Below are 22,273 nucleotides of genomic sequence, written 5' to 3'. Positions count from 1 at the left end.
TTAGTTGAATTCTCCGTGTAGCGTCTAGAAGTTGGTCCTTTATTCTTCTGAGACACCAGCTGCTGTTCTTCAGCATCCTGCCTCTACTTCTGCAACGAGGGATCGGCCTCTCCTTCTGGAGCGCCTGAAATGTAAGGTAAGTATGGACGCCTCCTCAGGAGATTTGGAGCTTTGCTGATTGTATATTGTACATTCAAAATAAAAACTAAAAACGATGTCCGATGTCCATAAATCAGTTCTAAGGCTGTAGTTCTGTTATATAGATGAATGATTTTAAACAATAGCATTTATTGACTTCTACAGTTCTGTTGTTTGCAGGTATCAGTCATATTTAGAAATAGTTATGATCACATAAGGCTATTTGCCTCCATTTTACAAAATTGCAATGTTCCAATGGCTCAGACGCATCTGTATAATAGTTGCTTCCGGTTTAGAAACTTTCTAAGAAATTGCTCTTTTGATAAATAATTTATATCAAAGTGTTTTCCTGTAACCATGTAAAAGCCGGATAGTAATTTATAAATGTAATTATTGCGCAGTGAGTGTAAGGGTTGTTTGTTTAACGGGAATTCCACTTTTATCAAATAATGTTATTTTTTAATATAATGAAAATGTAAACAATTTTCCAATATAAAAAAAGCAATAAAAAAGCAGCCATATTATGCTCGTGTGAAAGCGGCCTTACAGTTACAGTATGTGTATCAGAGCTGTGTCTTCTAACGATCCCAGCACCTGTGTGTCCGTCACATGACCATGGACAGAATTTTACCCACTGGAAGTAAACAATGAATGTTCCTACTGAATAACAACAAGTAGATCTTGAAAAGCATGAGGAATTAATACAGAAAGTATGTCGGAAAATCGTATAACTTTTAATTATACATTATTTGCATCAACCGGACAACTCCTTCAATAGCTTATATCCAGGGATCTTTCACTATGCCTGCAGAAATGAGGCTGCTGAGTCCCCAGCACTCGTCAATAGCTGTCGAAGATGAGAGTATGCTCCATTATCGCAATCCTCTCAGTGTCCGTTCAATAAAGCTGTGAGGAAAGAAGGCTGGACGGGAATCCAACGTAAGAGCTAAGGGAGGAGAGAGGAAGGCGAGAGGTTGATCTTGAGCTGCTTTGCTTATGAGGTGGCAGTGCTGGATTCCCATAGTATATACACACACGCACATAGTTGTTCCTAATCCAGTGACTGAGCCCTTCCTTCTGCTCCTCCCTCTGCTCTCTTCTTCCCCTTCACAATCAGCTGCCTGAGAGGCTACCAATCCGTCCACTTCACAACTACTCTGCCTCACCAGGCTGGGAGGACTTGGCATGGAGACCCCTGGCATGAGGATTTTTACTATGATCAACTAGAACTGCCAAGGATCTGCGAAACGCTTTACAGCACATCAGCAGAAAGAGGAGAACAGAGCAAGCGGAGAGGGATCTATCAGACACAGTAAGGTAGCTTGTCACTGCCACTGCAGATGTTTCCCTAACCTCCTCTCTCCTTTACTCAGTGTGTGACTTGTTGGAACAGATGGGGAGTTTTGGCCATGCAGACAGATGACCCTCATCCTCTCTTCAGGTGCATGCTCCAGGCCTGTGTGATATATACAGGATTATGTGGCAGGTGCCCGCTGGGGGTGATGCAGGGTCACCAGGGTTGTGGATGATGATGATCATTTGACAGGTGGATGGTACTCCAGCTGTTGTCATTGGCATGATCTGCAGTGCCAGTAACCTGATCCTCCTGTGCTGTCATGTGCAGTGTGATCACAGCTGAGCGGGTTTGTGTCTGTACTGCAGCATGCGAGCAGGAGAAGGCTGCAGAGATCCCGGAAAAACCGCAGTCCTTTCAAACAGGGGAATTGACTATGAAAGGTGTTTTGTTAGAGTAGATATTGCTCGCTTCCCCATTTCATGGGCTCTAGCACGCTTTGTCAATCAGGGAATTATACTGAACAAATTGCTTTGTTCTGCTTGTTTATGCCATGTGTGGGATCTAACGGAAAAGTAACTCACACACTGAGCTGTCAGCCCCATCCTTAGGGTGTATACACATGTGCAGCTTTTCATTAGGTTTTTTTTATGCAGTTTTTGAAAGCAAAATCAGGAGTGGATTGTAATAAGAGAAGTAGTATATGTCATTTATACCTGGTTTTGGCTTTAAAAAAACCTGATCAAAACCTGCACGTGTGAATACACCCTTAGGGTCCCTGCTGGAGTGATTGTGTGCCAGTTAGTATATAGACTTGTACTTCTGTATATGTGATACACTTAGATAACAAAAATGAGTGAGAAACAATTGGAGGCAATAATTATACCGGCAGTACAAGTATTACTAGTTATACACAGCACATATGATGCATAGCAATAACTCCTATATTTATCACTGCTCACTCCTACACTTACTCACTGAGGATTATATTGAGTGTACAAACCCAATGTGTCCATCCCATTAACTACATTCTATAGTATGTCATTCTAAACTTGTGCTGCCATTCATTAGAAATGCAGAATCGTACAACAGGATTTAGCCCTACAAATATTGAATCACCTTGTGCTAACTTTTATATGGGCTCTACTCTACACATAGAGAAGTACCGTGCTATGGGCAAGGGTTTGGATCAGAATCACAAGGTCAACTTTCCAATCATCAGTTCTTACAATTTATAAATAAAGAGAATATAATGTTTGTTTTATTGCTTCCCAGTAAAGCCATACATATGTTTTCATGGGGGATTGATATTGTAATTTTCTTAAAATATGAGAATATATTGATATAGAACAAAGTGCCATCACAGTTATATCTGGAATGTATTGAAATGTTGAGATGAAGAACACATTTATTTGCTTACTATTGTGATGATGATGATGATGATGATGATATATGTATAAAGCTGTTCTTTTACATTGTATGTATTATGCTGAAAGTAATAAGTGACATGTGCCAGTGGCATTATCAGAAACTATTGTTTACCCTATACGTGCCTAGGTAGAAGGGTATAGAGAAATATAGTGAATTATGCACTGAAGTTCAGACATACACTATTGATTTCCATCTTATATTATATATTATCCATAATATAATATATATGGAATAATAAACCCCTACTTCTAATGTGTTTAATAATTTTCTGAAAGGGTACATTATTCCATATAATATAAAACTCAACTGCTGCTAAAACTCTTTTTGGGGAGTAAAGGGGAGCTTCCTGTCCACCATTGATTGATTTATTGATATGAAGCATTCACATCCTGTTTTGCAAAGAAGATCTGCAACAGCTGCGGCACAGTACTGTATACTTTACACTGGAGCTGCTGAAGAGCCTTTTCTTTAAAAAAAAAAGGGGGGATTTACATGTCAGTCGATCAGAGGTTGGCACTGGAACTTCCTAAAAAAAACAGTGTCAGTCTATCAAGTTGAGTTCCTTGTTTCTATGATAGAGCTTTCCACTCCACATTTACTTAATGATATCTGTTGACTTTGCTGTTAATATCCTTGGTTGGTTACATCCTATTCTCTACTGGAATGTGATGGTTTAATACTTGTGTGTATAGAGGATGTAGTAGAACGTTTGCCGACAGACTTGACTAAAGTTGTAGATTATTTTTATTCTAATACATACTCAGGACCAATGTCTTTTTTTTTTTCACGTTTGTTCTACAAGAATAGAATAATTTTTAACTTGAATTACACTGTCTTGTACATGTTGATGTTCTCCGCTGAACATGCATGTTATGTATGTGCATGTAAAGTTTGTATGTGTCATCCAGCATTACCACCCACACAGGCACAGCGCCCGACTGACTGTAGAAAGAAATGGTGTTGTCCTTTATTTCTAATCTAATCTTTAAATTACGTCCTCCCTTATGTGTATATATATAATGTTCAGGGTCAGTTACCCCCTAAGGGAATCTTATATTTCTCAATGAAGGCTGGAACATTGTATGTCACCTGTCAGGCGGGCCCTAAGGCTATTCGTTTCAATGCAATGATAAATGGGAACAGAGTGCTCTCCATATGGATCTGTGTACCCATCCAGCAGATTTTTTAAAGGCAGGGATAATGTTCTGGGTGCTAGCACTCACTAGTTCATCTTTTTTAGGGAGATGCCCTAATGTAATGAGGTTTGGTGATAAATACCCTTTTAATGATTTTCCCTCAAGATTACGTTCAGACGGCACTAAATAGCGACTCCTGGGAGAGATTCTAAATTTCTCTGTCTTTTATTTATGCCTAGATGTTTGCATACAGGTGGAGAAGTACTCAAAAGCCACAGGCAATGATTCATATCATTGTAATAAAGGGAACGCAACAGAAAACTGGTTATGTAATATCAGCCCGTTGCGTAACTTTATACTCACATACCATGGCTGGTCTGTAATTCTTCAACCAGAAGTGCTCCAAAGAGGAATTCCTTGTAAAGAGGCACATACGAAAGTTGTGACAGCGCATGTGACTTCAGGAAACGTCTCACTCCTTATGTTTACAAGGGATTTAAAATGTATTAGCTGGACTTATCCATCTCTGCATTGCCGGCCTGCTAGTTTTGCTAGTGTTATATGCTTTTAATGATAAGTAGCTGTAATGTATATAAATATAAGATGCTTTTTTTAGTAATCCTCTAGTAGCAGTAAGCTAGTGGATCCCTCCCAACTGAGAGAGGTGGGTCATTTAGTGGGTGCAATTGTACCCCCTGCTTACTCTTATTAGCAGATCAAATAGATGCCCAAAATGGAATCTGTCTCAGAGGCAGATTCCTTTAAATTAGGGCATTCGGTAGCTGAAATGTGGAGTATGTGCTATAAATAAGAAATCTAAGGCTAGCCATACACATTAGAGCAGCCAACAGCTATTCCTCCCAATCCCTCCATACACATGCACGCACGGCTTGAAATCCAATTGCCCGATCCCTCTCTCCCCTGACATCTGTAGTTGTGGGAGAGTTCGGAGGCCCCCATACACATTAGATGATTGAAATCAGCAGGTTAGTTTGACATTAATCTAATGTGTATGGCAAACTTTAGGATTAATGGTGAAGGGGAATACGGCAGCTATAATTTTACTTCAGGGATGGGGTGCATTCTCAAACTGATGTTTTGGGGACTAAGGCTTTGTTCCTATCTTCATTCACAAATCCTGTCAAAACGCAGGAAAAAAATAGCAAAGCATGCTGCGCTTTTTTGTATGGTAAAACGACGGACACTAAAGACAATGGGAGTAATTTATTAACATTTCGACGCCAGTTTTCTAGCATAGAAAAGTCGCAAAAGAGACAAAAAGTCTCAATTTGCAGTGCATACTGCGACTTTTGGTCTTTTCCGCTACCCTCGCCACTTTTGTGGGAAGGGGGCATGGCCGCCAAGGCCCAACAAATGTATTATTATTTATTCCAGTAAACTAGCATAAATGATATTGGAAACATACACCAGCTCCTAGCTTGTGTAGATTTCAATCCATGGGGCGTAGCAAGATAGAGGCCCGCGCTAGAGCACTACCTTGCCCCCTCGATCAGGACGTTGTATGCGACACAGCACTGATGACGTTGGAGTTCTGCGTCGAATATAAGGTTACTTAACTAATATGCAACTGTATAAGTGCAGAAAAAGTATGCAGTCGTAAATGACCTGCTAGTTTACGGATAAATCATCAAAGACGGCATCTGATATATATATATATATATATATATGGGCTCATTCAGACGAGCGGGAATTACGTCCGTCTCACGGCCTTTAAAACAATGGCCATTACACAGACTCATCTAAATCAATGGGGCCGGTCACACGACCGTTGTTTCAACGGAGTGTGTGAAGGGTCCGTGGCAAAATATAAGACGTCCTATTTTTTTGTGCTTCACGCACCCCTCGGTAGACTCTAGTCTTTGGGGGGGATGCGTGATAACACGTCCCGCACGGGTGCACCTCGGACGTGAAAAACGGCAGTTTTTCACGTCCGAGGTAGGCCACGTTCGTGTGAATGTAGCCTAAACCTACAAAGACCAACAGATACTACATAGTCATATGTACGTATCTACATTGTAAAATGTATTGAAATATAAAACATCTTTAAAAACTGGAGGAAACTTCCCAATAAGTTCCAGATGGAATTTTGAGGCAGAATTTTCTGCCTGCAAAAAAACTCAGTGTGAACAGGGCCTAATTGAACTTCAGTATACCATAGAAACATCTGAAGCAGCAAACTTTGTGAAATCCAAACTTTGTGTCAGTCTCAAAACTTTTGGCCAGGACAGTATAGTGGTCTAGATACAATAATGGTTGCACAGTATATCAAAAACACATGTCCAGGTCACTGACACATTTTGAGTATATATTGTGTGATAAGACCAGTGCATAAACCCCAGTGTTATAATTCATAATAAATATTCCGTAGTACTAGATCAGAAAAACATTCTAAGTGGATCAATACCAAAAATAAAAATATATAAAAGCTAAATGCCAAAGTGTTAGAATAAATAATACTAAGCCACTGTGAAACGGACTCCTATAAGCTGTGTCAGGTCCTTGTAGGAGTGACGAAGGAGCCGGAGCTGAGTAGAGGAGCGCTGATGTGAGAATGTGTTTGTTTGTTTTTTGGCTAAGAGGGAGAATGTATGACGCATTGCTGCAGTCTTTGCACCACAATTGTGGCGCACGGCCCAGCCGGAAGGAGCGACACATTTATTAAGAGGATTTTGTGTCGGGGTTTACTCCAACTTTTCGGTCTATGAAACGGCAGTCTTAATAAATTCCCTCCAATGGGTTCCGTCCGACACAGATGGTGTCCTTCATGCAACGGTGTCGGTGCTTCCAGTATGTTCGTGCTCTGCTCCTATGAAATACCGAACACAAATGTGAACAAGGCCTAAGGGTATGTTCACACGCAGAGTCAAAAACGTCTCAAAATACGGAGCTGTTTTCAAGAGAAAATTTTCAGTGTTTTTCGCGGGAAAACGGCTCCTCCATAGACGTCCCAAGAAGTGTCCTGCACTTCTTTTTCGCGTAAAAAAATGCAGCGAAAAACGCTCCGTTCTGCTTCAGATTTTTCAGCCGTTTTTCGGGCGTTTACGGCTGTGTGAACATATTCTAAGAGAGCATGATTTCCCTGTCGCAGTGACACAAGGATACAGTGGTGTGTGATAAATGACTGTATGTATACATAACATGGAGATGTTCCTTACCTTCACTGCACCTCCTTGGGCCCCCTCAGCCCTTTCCTCACATTCTCTGTTACATTTTATACATTAATTGCAGTAATATCTGTGAAGTTAGAGTTGATATCAGCCATTCTTGTTGTGTGTTGCTATAGTAACCCTACTCACAGTGATAGAAGAAAACATACTGTATATAGCCTCCTGGTGATTTTTCTATGTATGTGTTTCTTTTAGATGTTGTACTGTTTGACAAATCTGGAAGAAAGTAAATAAAGGTTTGGCCTGCAGGCCATTGTTGAAAGTCAATAAATTATGAGAACATTTGTTGCCTCGTCTCCGCAAGTCTCTAATTTCCAGGGTGGATTTTGATTCTGATAAAGTTGTCGTTTCCTGATAGCAGAAAATCATTATTTTCAGCACAATCCTTATGTCCATTCACGTTCCTCGTCCTTTTTAAAGGAATTGTCAGTCTTATGTGAATATTGTGGCGTTTTTAACGCCCGTTTTTGGAGCTGTTTTTCTATAGAGTCTATGAAAAACGGTTCCAAAACATCTCAAGAAGTGACATGCACTTCTCTTTCGCGGCCGTTTTTTTACGCGGCCGTTTTTTAAAACGGCCGCGTAAAAAAACCGGCCTGTCGGAACAGAACTCAGTTTTTCCCATTGAAATCAATGGGCAGATGTTTGGAGGCGTTCTGCTTCCGATTTTCTCAACAGCTTTTTGGCCATTTACGGCCTGGAACACGGCCAAAAATAAGCCTTGTGAACATACCCTTAATGTTTTGTCTTTCGAGACCTTCACCCGTCGGGAAAACACTTTCCCCTGACCTCTGTTCTACAAGTTAGATTAGCCCGCGATGGTGACCTGAGAGAATGAAATCTATGAGAATGACAGAAATTGCCGAGCGTGTTTAGGTTTTTCTGTAACTCGCTTAGGCTTAATAGACTTATAAGCCATACAGGTTCTCTGGAAAGCTGGATGTCATATCCTCAGGCTGGGTTCACACAACCTTTTTTCAGGCGTAAACGAGGCGTATTATGCCTCGTTTTACGCCTGAAAATAGGGCTACAATACGTCGGCAAACATCTGCCCATTCATTTGAATGGGTTTGCCGACGTATTGTGCAGACGACCTGTAATTTACGCGTCGTCGTTTGACAGCTGTCAAACGACGACGCGTAAATTGACTGCCTCGGCAAAGAAGTGCAGGGCACTTCTTTGCCACGTAATTTGAGCCGTTCTTCATTGAACTCAATGAAGAGCAGCTCAAGATATACGAGCGTCACAGACGCCTCGCATATTACGAGGAGGAGAATTTACGGCTGAAACTACGCAGCTGTTTTCTTCTGAAAACAGGCTGTAATTTCAGTCGTAAATGACAGCTACCGTGTGCACATACCCTAAGGGCACTATATTCATTGCCAATAGTGGGTGTCACTTAGTATCTTTACCCATGTAGGAGACCAAGATAATTAAGAACAGAAATTTTCAGTAATAAAAAAACCTTCAAAACAGGGATAATTGATGGAATTTTTAAAATTATTTATATTGAACAAAAGAACAAGAGCATTTGAAAAATATGTAGGTACCAAGGAAGGAGGTGGATAAAGGTAGGCTCGCAGGCCGCTCAATACATATCAAGCAGTATACTTATCAAATTCAATGCAGAAGAAACACATAGTAACAGACAAGCAAACAGAAATAACAAAAGTCCCTGGAGGGAAAGGAAACTTCGCTTAATGATCAACATTTTATTGAGAATTTTTACAGGTTGATGTATATTGTGATCAGTAGTCACTGTCCAGGGTGCTGAAACAGTTACTGCCGATCGCTTAACTCTTTCAGCTCCCTGGACAGTGACTATTTACTGACGTCGCCTAGCAACGCTCTCGTAATTACGGGTGCACACACGTAGTCACCCGTAATTATGGGTGCACACACGTAGTCACCCGTAATTATGGGTGCACGCACGTAGTCACACGTAATTACGGGAGCCCCATTGACTTCCTCAGTCTGGCTGTAGACCTAGAAATACACATAGGTCCAGCCAGAATGAAGAAATGTCAAGTTAAACAACCAATACGCTCCGCAGCACACATAACATGTACTTAACATCTGCGGACTTCATTGCGGAACTTAGAATCTCCATTGAAGTCAATGGAGAAATTCCGCAATGAGTCCGCAAACAGTCCGCCACACCTCCGCAACAACCATTGTATGCTGCGGACACCAAATTCCGCACCGCAGCCTATGCTCCGCAGCGGAATTGTCCGCAACGTGCAAACGAACCCAACCACAAAGCTGTGGAAGGCAATGGAGAAACGGGTCCGCTGCGGATTTCTGCTGCGGAGTGTCCGCAGCGGAATTCCAGATCAATTCCGCTACGTGTGGCCATGCCCTAACAGGTTTTTTTTTATGCGTTTTTTTTAGTGGGGCCAGAAGTTACAATAAACTCTATATAACATGCACTACATTCAACTGCAGTTTGGTTTGTTCCGTTTTTGGTTACATTTCGTGGTCAGTGGCGTTTTTATCCATAAGCAGCTTGCTCTGGGGATTTCATTTTTCCCGCAGGAAAAATTACACTAAATAAGAAACACCACCAAAAAAGTCACTAAAAACAACATAAAACGCTGTTATAATTTGATAAAACGCTGGCGTTTCTACAAACATTTTTTCATCCAGTTTAAAACACCAGAAAACATCTATGCTTGATATTTCAGGAGTCCTGTTATAGATTTTGCACTGGCCCAAAGTAGCCTACCTAAGTAGTAATACATTCCAAAAACATTCCATTAAAAGCCCAAACACTTGAATAACTACTCCTGTGAGAGTTGAAGTATCGGTCATACTTGTTGTCACCCAACTTTCCCAAAGACAGATATAACTAAAAAAATATTTACATAGAATTTTTAACATAGTTACAAAAGAAGCCATGACATGAATGTTACAGCGAGCAGTGGGGATGAAAGATTTTAAGAATTTCTTTGGGGAGTTTTTTATTTTACTTTTTTTTTTAATTATTTAAAGGGGAAATGTCCCTAAATTAAAGCATTGTGGAAATTGTCCCTATTATTCACCTTGTACAGTGGCACTGAAAATAATATAGAAACTCATTCTTTCCGGCAGACTGAGTGCAGTAATGTTTAGGAAAAATAAATGTATCATCTGCTATCTTTACGGAATATTAATTGGGCATTTGAGATGAAAGGACGTTTGTGCTGTAGACTCGGTAAAGGGAAACAACAGAGAGCTGTAAATTGATATCATTTGAACTGCTTTTGGCATGTAATCGGCCTTAGATCTTTCTATACGGTAGGATCCATGACCATGTCTTATCCTCCCATACAAGAGAAACCTCATTGATTTTCCTTAATTTAATAGATTTTATTTCACAGTGCCATACATGATTCCCAGGATGAACGAACAAGTCATTTTCCTTGTGTAATGGAAATCATAAAAGATTTGATTAGAGAAATGTACAGTGGCTCTTTAAATGGCCCATGCTGTCTCAGACAGCACGATGAAATATTACAATACAAGAGCCAGTGCCACTGGGCCTATTTTAACATATGGGAAAATTGCCAAAGGAAAAATGTTCAGTTAGCATATTTAAAGGACAGATTCTACAGGAGGTTAGTGTCCTGCGGTCTAATCCTAGTTTATTGGATTTCTTTAGTAATTTTCTGCTGCTATGGTAAAAATCTGCTTGATTATAAAGGTTATTAATCCTCCTTTTAGGAATATAGGTAGCCTCAGTTGTTCTCTTAGAAGCTGCTAAATGCTCTAAACCTTTCCAAAATGGTTTTCGGGAGAGACATTTGTAATGGAAAAGAAAAAAAGGAAACAGCTAGAGTTGAAAAATTCCCATATTTACTGTGTTTTACTACCAAACTTATTATAAATGGATGTATAAGAGACAAGCAGGAATTCCTGATGCTGTTTTTGAATTAGAAAATGTAAATACTCTATATTTTTATTAGTTAATAGTTATATTTTGTACCATTTTATTATGTTTAATAAGAAAAAAAAAAGTCACATACATTCAAATTTTTTTCCTAGAGTATATAGCTAGGGATGTATGGCTGTAATATCTTTTTAATACACTTCCCCATCCATTGTGCTCGCTGTTTGCACATCTTGACAGCCCCTTTTTCATATACCAGCCGTCAGCTTATCTAGTATTAGAAACGACTGGCCATCAGCTTTCAACTCCGGTAAAGATCCGGCCATTTTTACATGTCCCCTGAAGTGACAACTGCAGGGAAAATGTAGTACTACATGCCGACCATTTAAATGTATTTGCAACCATGCAATGCACCGGAGAGCCAGGTCCATGCCTCTATTACTTGGCAGTTCTCCATTTTCTTTAAAACATCTGTATGCTCTAATAGGGCATTATGAGACAGTCTTCAGTCTACTTGAAACAACCCTATTAATGACATGTTGCTCATGTGGGCATGGCAGTCTCTCACCATCCACTGCGATGGAATTTGCTATGTACAATGTGCAAGATGGTAAACAGCCAGCGGTAGGGATCAGCAGGTAGAAGTGGAGCAGGAACGAAGAAGAGTTGCTATAGTTTTATTTTTCCATATACTATATATATGTAATTTATTTAACTATATACAAGTCAAAATTACGCAATGAAGTCCCCAGATGTTATGTAGATGTTATGTGTGCTGCGGAGCGTATTGGTTTAACTAACATGACATTTCTTCATTCTGGCTGGACCTATGTATTTCTAGGTCTACGGGAAGTACTTTCCCCTCAATACGCAATGGCTAGTCCACATCAATTTAATGCCCATTTTAGGCAGAGCCGCAACAGAATCTGCAACGCAGATTATGTGCGGCATTGATGCGGACAGTGGCGGAAAAAATACGCCACATCTGGGCATGCCCTTAAGGGTCTGAGAATAAAAATCTCTTCCATAGAACTAAATAAGATAGTTTCTGCAGCATGTGCAAGGATTTTTACAATCCCCATTTAGATTAATGGAACAGTTGCAGAAATTTCTGCAACAAATCTGACATGTACGAGCATATGCTAAAGGGCTTCCGCCCTTACCGCTGAAGTAAGGAACCTGGTCTCCTGTACGAGTTCATCTATCCATTCATACATACTGTACAGCCATACCAACATAACAAAAATATAGGGATAGTGCAGATGCATTTTGCCTATATATCCTGCTTTTCAGCCGTTTTTTTCGCAACCTGTGTTTTTCACATAGTTTTTTACGGACGTATTTGGAGCAGCTTTTTTATAGAGTCAATGAAAAACGGCTCCAAAAATGGGTCAAGAAGTGACATGCACTTCTTTATCGCGGGTATTTTTTTTATGCGACCGTTTTGAAAAACGGCCACATAAAAAAAACCCCGGTCGGAACAGAACGCCGTTTTTCCCATTGTACTCAATGGGCAGATGTTTGGAGGTGTTCTGCTTCTGATTTTTCGGCCGTTTTTTGGCCGTTTACGTCCCGAAAAACGTCAGAAAATAAGCCGTATGAACATGCCCTAAAGGAGCAGGACAACTGCAGAAAAGAACATGTTGTTTGATTTGCCTCAGAGGGGCAGCAGGCAGATGTTACATAGTCATGATTGGAAGCTTTAAGGCCATGTTCAGACGTGGTGGAATTTTTCCTCTGAAAATATTGCTGCAGATTCCTTGCGAATTTGCAGCAACATTTTCATATTTGACAGGTAATTCAGACATTGTGGATATCACTGCAGACTTGCTACAGATTTCAGCCTTTGCAATGCAAAGGCTGAAATCCGCAGCGAAATTTGGCTGCTTCTCCGCAACATAATGAGCATGCTGAGGAGGGAAAATTCTGCACCGCAGCCTAAATTCCGCACAGTAAATTTCCGCAATATCTGAACTAAGTTTCCTAAAAATGTATAGAAGCAAATGTAAAATACGGCTGCTGCAGAATTCCACTGCGGACTGTCCACAGCAGAATTCAACAGCAATTCTGCCACGTCTAAATGTGTCCTAAAAGACCCAGCACCCTATGGGGTAGAAAAACATGCTTTTTAGGTTTTACGGAATTCAGAATTCTTCTTGTATTTTTGCAGTGCGACCTCAGTGGAGAAAAAAAATAAAGCTATAAATCACTTATAAAAACTGTTATATGATACCATGATGCAGCTTCAATAGAAGCAGGTTTGACAACATTTTATAGAATTTCATAAAAGGATTCTCTCCGATTTCGACAAAATGTGGTCCTGCGCTGCTCTCTAACTAACAAGAAAGCAGCCAATCAGCAACTGCTATCTTATAACTATTTCTTCCTGAGATCAGCCCTGGAGAAAGCTGTCAGACAAACGTGTTAGCAATCGGGAGACACACAAGAAATGCTTACGAGCCGCATGTGGCCCCTGAGTAACAACATCCCAAAATATTAAAAAGTTATGAGACCACTAGTTAAAGGACCAGAAGATCCAAAATGTTTATATATAACATATGTAAGAAACAAATGTCCAGTATAATTTGATATTTTAAAAATGCTTTAGATGATAGACGGATAGATATGATATTCAGCTGCCCATTATTTGCAACATGGTTTTAGACTCTCAGTAATGCCCTATTCACACAAGTATGCCCCGATCTATGTCCACAAAAAAAACGGACCATATTTCATCCATATAAGGGGGGATTCACACGAGCGTGTATTCGGTCCGTGCGGGCCGCGTGGTTTTCACGCGGCACGTATGGACCAATACAAGTCTATGGGGCAGTACAGACAGTCCGTGCTTTTTGTGCAGCGTTTGTCTGCTGCGCAAAAAGCGCGACAGGTTCAATAACTCTGCGTATTTCGCGCATCACGCACCCATTGAAGTCAATGGGTGCGTGAAAACCACGCAGGTTGCACGGAAGCACTTCCGTGCGAACCGACTGAAACAGCGCACCAGCTGTCAAAAGGATGAATGTAAACAGAAAAGCACCACGTGCTTTTCTGTTTCCGACCATCCAAACGGAGTGTCTTTGCGATGAGCGAAGCCGGACAAGCGAACCGAACTTCACCGGGTTCGGCCGAACTCGTTTTGGCCGAACCCGGCAAAAAAGTTATCGGTACACGACGTCAGGAGATAGTCACTGTCCATGGTGCTGAAAGAGTTAAACTGTTTCAGCACCATGGACAGTGACTTCCGATCCAAATATACATGAACCTGTAGAAAAAAAAACGAAGTTCTGACTTACCGCTAACTCCCGGCTTCTTCCTCCAGTCTGACCTCCCGGGATGACAATTCAGTCCAAGTGACAGCTCCAGCCAATCACAGGCCAAGCACAGGCCAAGCACAGGCTGCAGCAGTCACATGGACTGGCGCGTCATCCAGGGAGGTGGGGCCCGATGTCGAGAGGCGCGTCACCAAGGACGCGTCACCAAGGCAACGGCCGGGAAGTTCTCGGTAAGTACGAACTTTTTCTTTTTTTTCAACAGGTTATTCGATAGCTCTTTCAGCACCTTGGACAGTGACGGCCGTCGACTAGCCTCATCTCTATGATGGCGGCTGCACGAAAATCACGCAGCCGCGCATCAGACACGGATGACACACGCAGCTGTCAAATGGTTTTTGCGCGCGCAAAACACAGCGTTGTTTGCGCGCGCAAAAACGCAACGTCCGTCTGTATCTGCCCTAAAAGTTCGTGTTAAGTGGTTTCAATGTGTCATCGGTTTTTCTCAACCGTTTTTTTCTTCTGCTAGCACTTCATGATTTCACTTTTTTTTCTGCATTTCTTTAGCAACTAATCCATGAAAAACTGACAGTACAAGGAGGTTGTTCGTGTGATGTCCGTTTATTTTTCACACACCCATAGACTTTAAATGGCGAGACTGGACTGCAAAAACAGACCAGATTAGGGAATTCTGTGAGTTTCTCGCAACGGACAGACGCTCTGTGAAGAAAAACTGATTTGTGACTAGCCCCATTGAATTGCATGGGTTAGTGTGCTGTCCATTGTTAAAACTGACAGCACACAGGCCATAAATACGTTAGTGTGAATAAGGCCTAACTATTTAATCCTGGAGAAAGGATATCAAAGCCAAGTACAAAATGGTCAGCGTATGAGGGGCATTGGAACCCTAGCCCTATAATACTCTACCACATACTGGCTTGTAATATTTTATGAAATCTTTGTGATTTGTATTACTATTTTACATTATAGGAAGAAAGGCAGTGATCCAGCGCAAAATAGTTTAAAAGGAAATACAGTTCCAATTTTATTTCAAAACTTCTTAAAAATTAATATATAAAGTACAAGGGTGGTTAGCGATATTCGCTGATGCCTACGCGTTTCGGACGTTGCCGTCACGGGGATCCGGGCGCAGCCTGCACTGAAGATCTGCTAATGGTGAGCTGGAGGATTTCTTCCATGATTTTTTCTCTATTTTACATTATACTTAACTTTCCTTGTATATGATAATTTATGGATACTGGTATTTTAGGACGAAGACAGTTTTTACGCTATCATCATCCTACCCAGACGGTAGCATTTCTATGTTTATTTATATTGAATGTACTTTGTGTAATAAAAACATTGGGGCAGATTTATTATTTCATATGCCAGTCTTAATATAAAGAGCGCTGAGATAAAATGTGCTTCATTTATTAAGGGGTGTATGCTTCTTAAAATGTACCTATACTTTCAAATAACATTTGACATGTCATAGTGACATGTCAGAAGTTTTGATTGATGGGGGTCCGAGCACTGAGACACTTACTGATCGCTAAAATGAAACGGTAGCAGATTTCCGCAATAATTAATTCTATTTTCTGGCAAAAATTATAATAAATTTGATGGCCCGTGAGTGGTCATGCCTCCTCCCACTAAGTACTTACACACTTTTTAGAAAAAATGGCGAAGGCACTGTAAATATGCAAAAGTCAAAAAATTATTGTGCATCTACGCAAAAAAAACGTACCTACAGTGTTTGATGGATTCCCCCCGATTGTTTTTTTTTTTTTTTCTACTTCTTGTGCATAGTACATTAGAGTTCAACTACTTCTCTCGCTTTCCGTGACCAACGGAATATAACTTTGTAACTGTGACCCAGTCCTGAGACCATTCATCTGACAGTTGCAGTTTCCCTATTTTACAACATGTACAGTATTATTTTTTCATCCTCTTTTGTTTTCTGCACATGCGTTGTGTAGCTTTGATTCAGCCTCCCTGCTGTTTATTTTGATCAAGGACATAAAGTATCGTACAAAAATTGCTGTGCTTCCATTAAAAGGACATATGTGATCTTCGGCATAAAGCAATTTCATCATAACAAGGGAAACAGGATTCAATGGAAGTAGTGCTATATAACAAGCAGAATAAATTATTAGAGAATTCTACTACTACACTTGTGTCCCCTGATGTTTTGACACTGAAGAGTACACTGTGTGTTGCTCAATGGGAGGTACAGAATGCATTACTATAACTAGATTGTAGCTGGGATACTAGAATGCATTGCCAGAACTTTACACTTGTATATTCTTTTTCATATGAAATTAATAAATGATCAATGTATACAAAGTGCATGTACAGTCCAGTTTTTTTCTCCAATGTAGGAAACTGTAGTGTTACTGTGACATGTTACACAATTAGAACTTTTTTAGGTGATGCGAGACCCAGAAATGTCACATAACAACTGATCAGAACTCTTCAATTGTATAATGCAAGTTCATGTCAGTAACGGTGAGTGGAGATCCAGAGTAGTCACCAGCCTGTATTGGCACCTGTTCCTATGCCGCTGCCCTAACCTATATATTTCCTTAAATTATCAATACGAGAGTGTGACGTTTTACCTTAGTGTGTCTCTTTAAAGTCTAAAGGCCCCCATACACATTATGTCAATGTCGGCCGATACCCAGATTCTGGCGGGCCCGGTTGACCAGCTAATGTGTATGGAGCAAAGAACGATCGGGCATGTTGAATTTCAATGGTGATCCTTTTGCTTTTAAGGAAGATAACCAGCCACCAGAAGTGTCTGGCAGAAGCTTACTACCCTCTACAAGTGAAAATACATGCACACCCATCTGAACCGAGCGGGAATATGTATGGGGAGTTTGTTAGAAATTGCTGTTGGCCAAACGAGAGGATCGGCCGACAGCTATTGAAAGTGTAGACTACTTTTAGGCAGATCTGTAATAAAGAAGTCATCTGGGTAAACTATACAAGGCATTTAAAGGAATTATGTTGTAAAATGTATTTGTAAAGGGATGGGTCTGGACTGTGCATCAATCCGGAACCATGCTACAATTACACAAAGTGGCAAAGTCAAACTACTCAGTGTGGACAGGTCTCTAACCTGTCCTAAAGAGCATCCTTACCCAGCATTTGTGTAGACTTTTAGACAGATTCTTTTGAAATTAGGACAGATTGTATAGTTAATGTAAGATAGAATTTTAGTGCACATGCCATGCATTTGTGAACTATTTTATATACTTTCTTCGACATAGATGAAAACTGCATAGTTTAGCAGAAATAGGCGTAGCTTTAAATGCGCCGCGGTGTATCAAAATTGCGGCAAAATGTTGGCAAAAAAACTGGCACAAACTAAGCCAACCAAGAGGTGGTATAAGGAAGAGAAATGTGTCTAACATGTCTAGCTAGATGCACCAAAATGATCATACAGGGTGTGCCACTGTGATACATTTGGTGCATCCTCTGACTGCCTTGTCTAAGTTTACACTGTCTAAAATTTACACAGTATTATTAAATCTGCCCCAATATCTTTATAAATAATTTTTGGCTTTCAAACTTAGCGGTAGTTTTTGACCCGAAAAATGGAAAAAGAAAAAGAAGAGGTTGACAACCCTAACACCTTTTACCCATCCCCATACAGTGCAATATTCATCATTGTACTGTACAGATTATATGATTTAGATTATCTGTTATGTGATTGTTACATATTGGCTTGCCTGTACAAATCCAACAACCTTCCACTCAGCTTAACATCCCAAAAACTTTTGCTACCACAGACAACGTACCACAATTATTATGCAGTATACGCCAGTGTAGCGTAAACGGCGTAAAAAAATGGCAAAAACGGCGATGTGCGACAAATTTGCAGTCGAATTTGAGACTTTTCTAGTTGCTCACCAAATTTGGAAAGTGACAAGAAAAGTAGTTATTAGTTATTAAGGGTAGTACACCTAGTATTGTGGAATAAAAATAAATAAATGTGCATGATTCGTAGCTCTAAAATTTGGGTCTCTGTTGCTATTTGCAAAATCATTACATTTTAAAGAGGCTCTGTCACCAGATTTTGCAACCCCTATCTGCTATTGCAGCAGATCGGCGCTGCAATGTAGATAACAGTAACGTTTTTATTTTTTAAAAACGAGCCTTTTTGGCCAAGTTATGACCATTTTTGTAGTTATGCAAATGAGGCTTGCAAAAGTCCAAGTGTGTGTGTTTAAAAGTAAAAGTCCAAGTGGGCGTGTATTATGTGCGTACATCGGGGCGTTTTTAATACTTTTACTAGCTGGGCGTTCTGATGAGAAGTATCATCCACTTCTCTTCAGAACGCCCAGCTTCTGCCAGATCACGCTGTGACGTCACTCACAGGTCCTGCATCGTGTCAGACGAGCGAGGTCACATCGGCACCAGAGGCTACTGTTGATTCTGCAGCAGCATCGGCGTTAGCAGGTAAGTCGATGTAGCTACTTACCTGCAAACGCTGATGCTGCTGCAGAATCAACTGAAGCCTCTGGTGCCGATGTGACCTCGCTCGTCTGACACGATGCAGGACCTGTGAGTGACGTCACAGCGTGATCTGGCAGAAGCTGGGCGTTCTGAAGAGAAGTGGATGATACTTCTCGTCAGAGCGCCCAGCTAGTAAAAGTATTAAAAACGCCCCGATGTACGCACATAATACACGCCCACTTGGACTTTTACTTTTAAACACACCCACTTGGACTTTTGCAAGCCTCATTTGCAGAACTACAAAAATGGTCATAACTTGGCCAAAAATGCTAGTTTTTTTAAAATAAAAACGTTACTGTAATCTACATTGCAGCGCCTATCTGCTGCAATAGCAGATAGGGGTTGCAAAATCTGGTGACAGAGCCTCTTTAATCTAGTGGTCAAGAAATTTGGAGTCAAGCTAAGATAACACCATGACCATTCACTATTGTGTTGGGGAAAATAAATGACCGGATCTGCTCTGAGCACACAGTTTGTTTGGACAAAAGATTTTTTTCAACACAACTTGAACCACAGATCAATTTTTCTACAGATGTTTGCCTGAGGTTGATGTCTGGTTTAATTTGTTTTTTTCAGGCGTCCAAAATATATGGCCAGCTTAGGCCTTATTCACCAAAACATATTATAATATTAATATTCTTCATTGTCCAGGGGTAGCAACTAAATCTTTGCCCCGGGTAAAGGAAAGCCCAGCTACACCTCTGCATATTCTGATATACTAATCTACAATCCATTCTCATGTAGGCCTTTGTCCTCTTTTGGCCATGTTCACACAGGGCGGATATGAAGCATAAAAGTACACAGTGTATCCGCCCTGGAACCCGCAGAGAATTTCAGTTAAAAAAAATGCACCAAATTGTGGTGCAGTTTTTCGTAGTCATGGCGACACATCACTCTGTTGTCCGTGCAGCCTCGCCTCCTGGGATGACATTTCATCCCATGTGACTGCTGCAGCCTGTGATTGGCTGCAGCAGTCACATGGGATGAAACGTCACACCAGTAGGCCAGACTGTACAGAGAACAGAGTGACGCGTTGCCAGGGGCGTAGCTAGGTGGGGCAGGTGGGGCATGTGTCCCGGGCGCAACTAGGATGGAAGAACAGGGGCGCTGCTGGTACAGTCCGCAAAAACAGGTGTTTTTTTCTAATTCTCCCAGACCATTGCACTGCGCATGCGCCATGAAGGACATGTGCAGTGCAAACGGAAGAGTACACGGCTGCGGACATATTTTCAATATGAAAATATGCAGGCCGCAGCCAAGTGAGTAAGTTTGAGTGAGGTCGGTGCCAGGAGTGGACCACTTAAGTCACCTGACTAGAGTCAACTAACCTCACATCAGTGATGTGAGTTCAGATGACTGACCCAGGCCAGGTGACTGGACTGGTTCATTCCTGGACCGGCACCGACCTCACTCAGACCTGCTTCTAAACATGAGTAAAGTCAGGCAGAGCAGAGAGCGGTAGCGTTAAGGAGCCTATGTGCCACTGTCTACAAGGCGGTGGCTGTGTGCTACTTTCCACAAGTGGGGGGGGGGGCTGTGTGCCACTTTCTACAAGGGGGCTGTATGCCACTATCTAGAAAAGGGGGGATGTGTGGTACCATCTACAAGGGGGGCTGTGTGGCACCATCTAGAAGGGGGGGCTGTGTGGCACTATCTACATAGGGGGGTGCTACCATCTACAAGGGAGGGCTGTGTGGCACCCTCTACATGGAGGGGCTGTGTGGCACCATCTACAAGAGGGGGGGCTGTGTGGCGCTATCTACAGGGGGCTGTGTGTGGCCTCTTTAATTTATTTTTGTTTAGCTTATTGTTATAGAACTAGATTGCTTGTAAAATGTACAAATAGTTTTATGCTCAAGTTACATAAAAAAAAATTAATGAGGAAAATGCGTAGCAGAAAAGCAGCAATTCCAAAGCATAAATTGACATGCTGCGGCTTAGAAAAACGCGCCGCAGGTCAATTTATGAATGTTTTCTCTGCAGATTTTTTACGCAGCATGTAGATGAGATTTGTTCAAATCTGCTCCTACTGTATTACGCTGCAGATTTTCCGCAATGAAATCCTTTGCGGAAAATCCCAGTGTTTACGCTACTTGTAGACATAGCCTTTAGATGCAGTATGACTTTACATTAAATGTCCTCTTTCAGTATTTTCTTCCAGAAATTCTTTCAATCACAGCAATAATACAAACCTGATAATTGTAGATAGCAATGTCCCATCAAATGTAAAGCATTTCATAAAAATACATGTCCGTAAACAGTGCTTGACATAATCCCCGCAGATGTGGCGAGACACTGCTGTGTAAGGCTTGTCATAATAACACAGAGCCCCATTAAACAATACACTGGTGTGTGCAGCCCTGCAGTACATTATGTTTCTGTCATCCCGGGGAAGCTGGGTTAATCTCTTCTAAATCCTGAAAGAATTTAGGCTCTTACAGATCTTGAGACATTTCCTTGGAAAGCATGACAATTGATAAGGATTTAGATAAAGAGTGTCATTTTTAAGATATGTAAATTGTTTCAGCTAATCTTGACTAAGGAAATATATTAACACCTTAATTTCCTTCTCAAACATAGAGCCTATAGATGCAGATTTATCTGCCATAATGTACAATAGAATTTATTCTTTACTTGTTATATTCAATACAGTTTTTTTTTATTTATTTTTTATATTATAAACTGTATAAAGACCATTGTTCCCTTAAAAAGTTACCAATAGAAGTACCTTAGCTGTCCTCCTATACCAATGTTTTAACAATTGTATGCAGTCCTTTCTAATTTAAGGGCATTGTTTCATGAAGACAACCAATTCCCGTACGCCGCAGTGGGAAATATGGATATCATATGATATCTAGGAGCCAGAACAGGGAACCACTCTATATGTCTCATAAATGCCCAATTAGGGCATGCAGACGTTATAGATAAGGTACCCCCGCTGAGGATCCCCATCTATTATACAGAGGGTAGTGATGCTAAGTAATTGTGTCTCCTACTCTGTTGGACCCGGCTCTCCGTTCATTAGAATGGCTGCCATATAATGCTAAATTTCCTCTGCAGTGGATTGCCGGGGGTGAGAGTAGCCGGACCCACGCCAATCTTAATGAGATAACCACCCTAAATAGTTTTCTGAGAAACTTGGATGACAACCAACATGGCTGCTACCAAGGCTCCCACAGAAGTTGTCAGCCAGTTTTCCAATAATTCTGAATGGCAAATCTACCTAGATATGCCTAGTTAGGTTTTTCTTATCACACTAGTGTAGAAGTGCCCATATCAGTTGCCTATCACCCAGCTATATCACTGTGACTTGACAGAATTTAGCAAAATGCTTAGTTACCCTATAACAATCACTCCCTACCAAAAGTGGCGTGACACTAGACGACAACTGACCCTTCTTAACAGGCAGGGCTTGTTGTCCAGGC

The 22,273-nt window shown here is 41.0% G+C and overlaps 1 protein-coding gene across 2 annotated transcripts in view; it reads left to right on the top strand.

The window, feature by feature from the left end:
• Positions 1 to 1,078: 1,078 nt before the first annotated feature.
• CCSER1 (coiled-coil serine rich protein 1) overlaps positions 1,079 to 22,273 on the top strand; it is a 911,764-nt gene continuing 890,569 nt past the window's right edge. Inside the window, exon 1 of one of the 2 annotated variants that reach the window (XM_075849774.1) lies at positions 1,079 to 1,450. The gene's annotated coding sequence lies outside the window, so the exon portion shown is untranslated. Of the gene's footprint in view, positions 1,456 to 22,273 lie in introns of both variants that reach the window. The other variant, XM_075849773.1, reaches the window with a different exon arrangement.

Source organism: Rhinoderma darwinii, chromosome 1 (genome assembly GCF_050947455.1).
Source record: "Rhinoderma darwinii isolate aRhiDar2 chromosome 1, aRhiDar2.hap1, whole genome shotgun sequence".
Taxonomy (NCBI): domain Eukaryota; kingdom Metazoa; phylum Chordata; class Amphibia; order Anura; family Rhinodermatidae; genus Rhinoderma; species Rhinoderma darwinii.
This window is presented reverse-complemented; position numbering and strand designations above follow the sequence as displayed.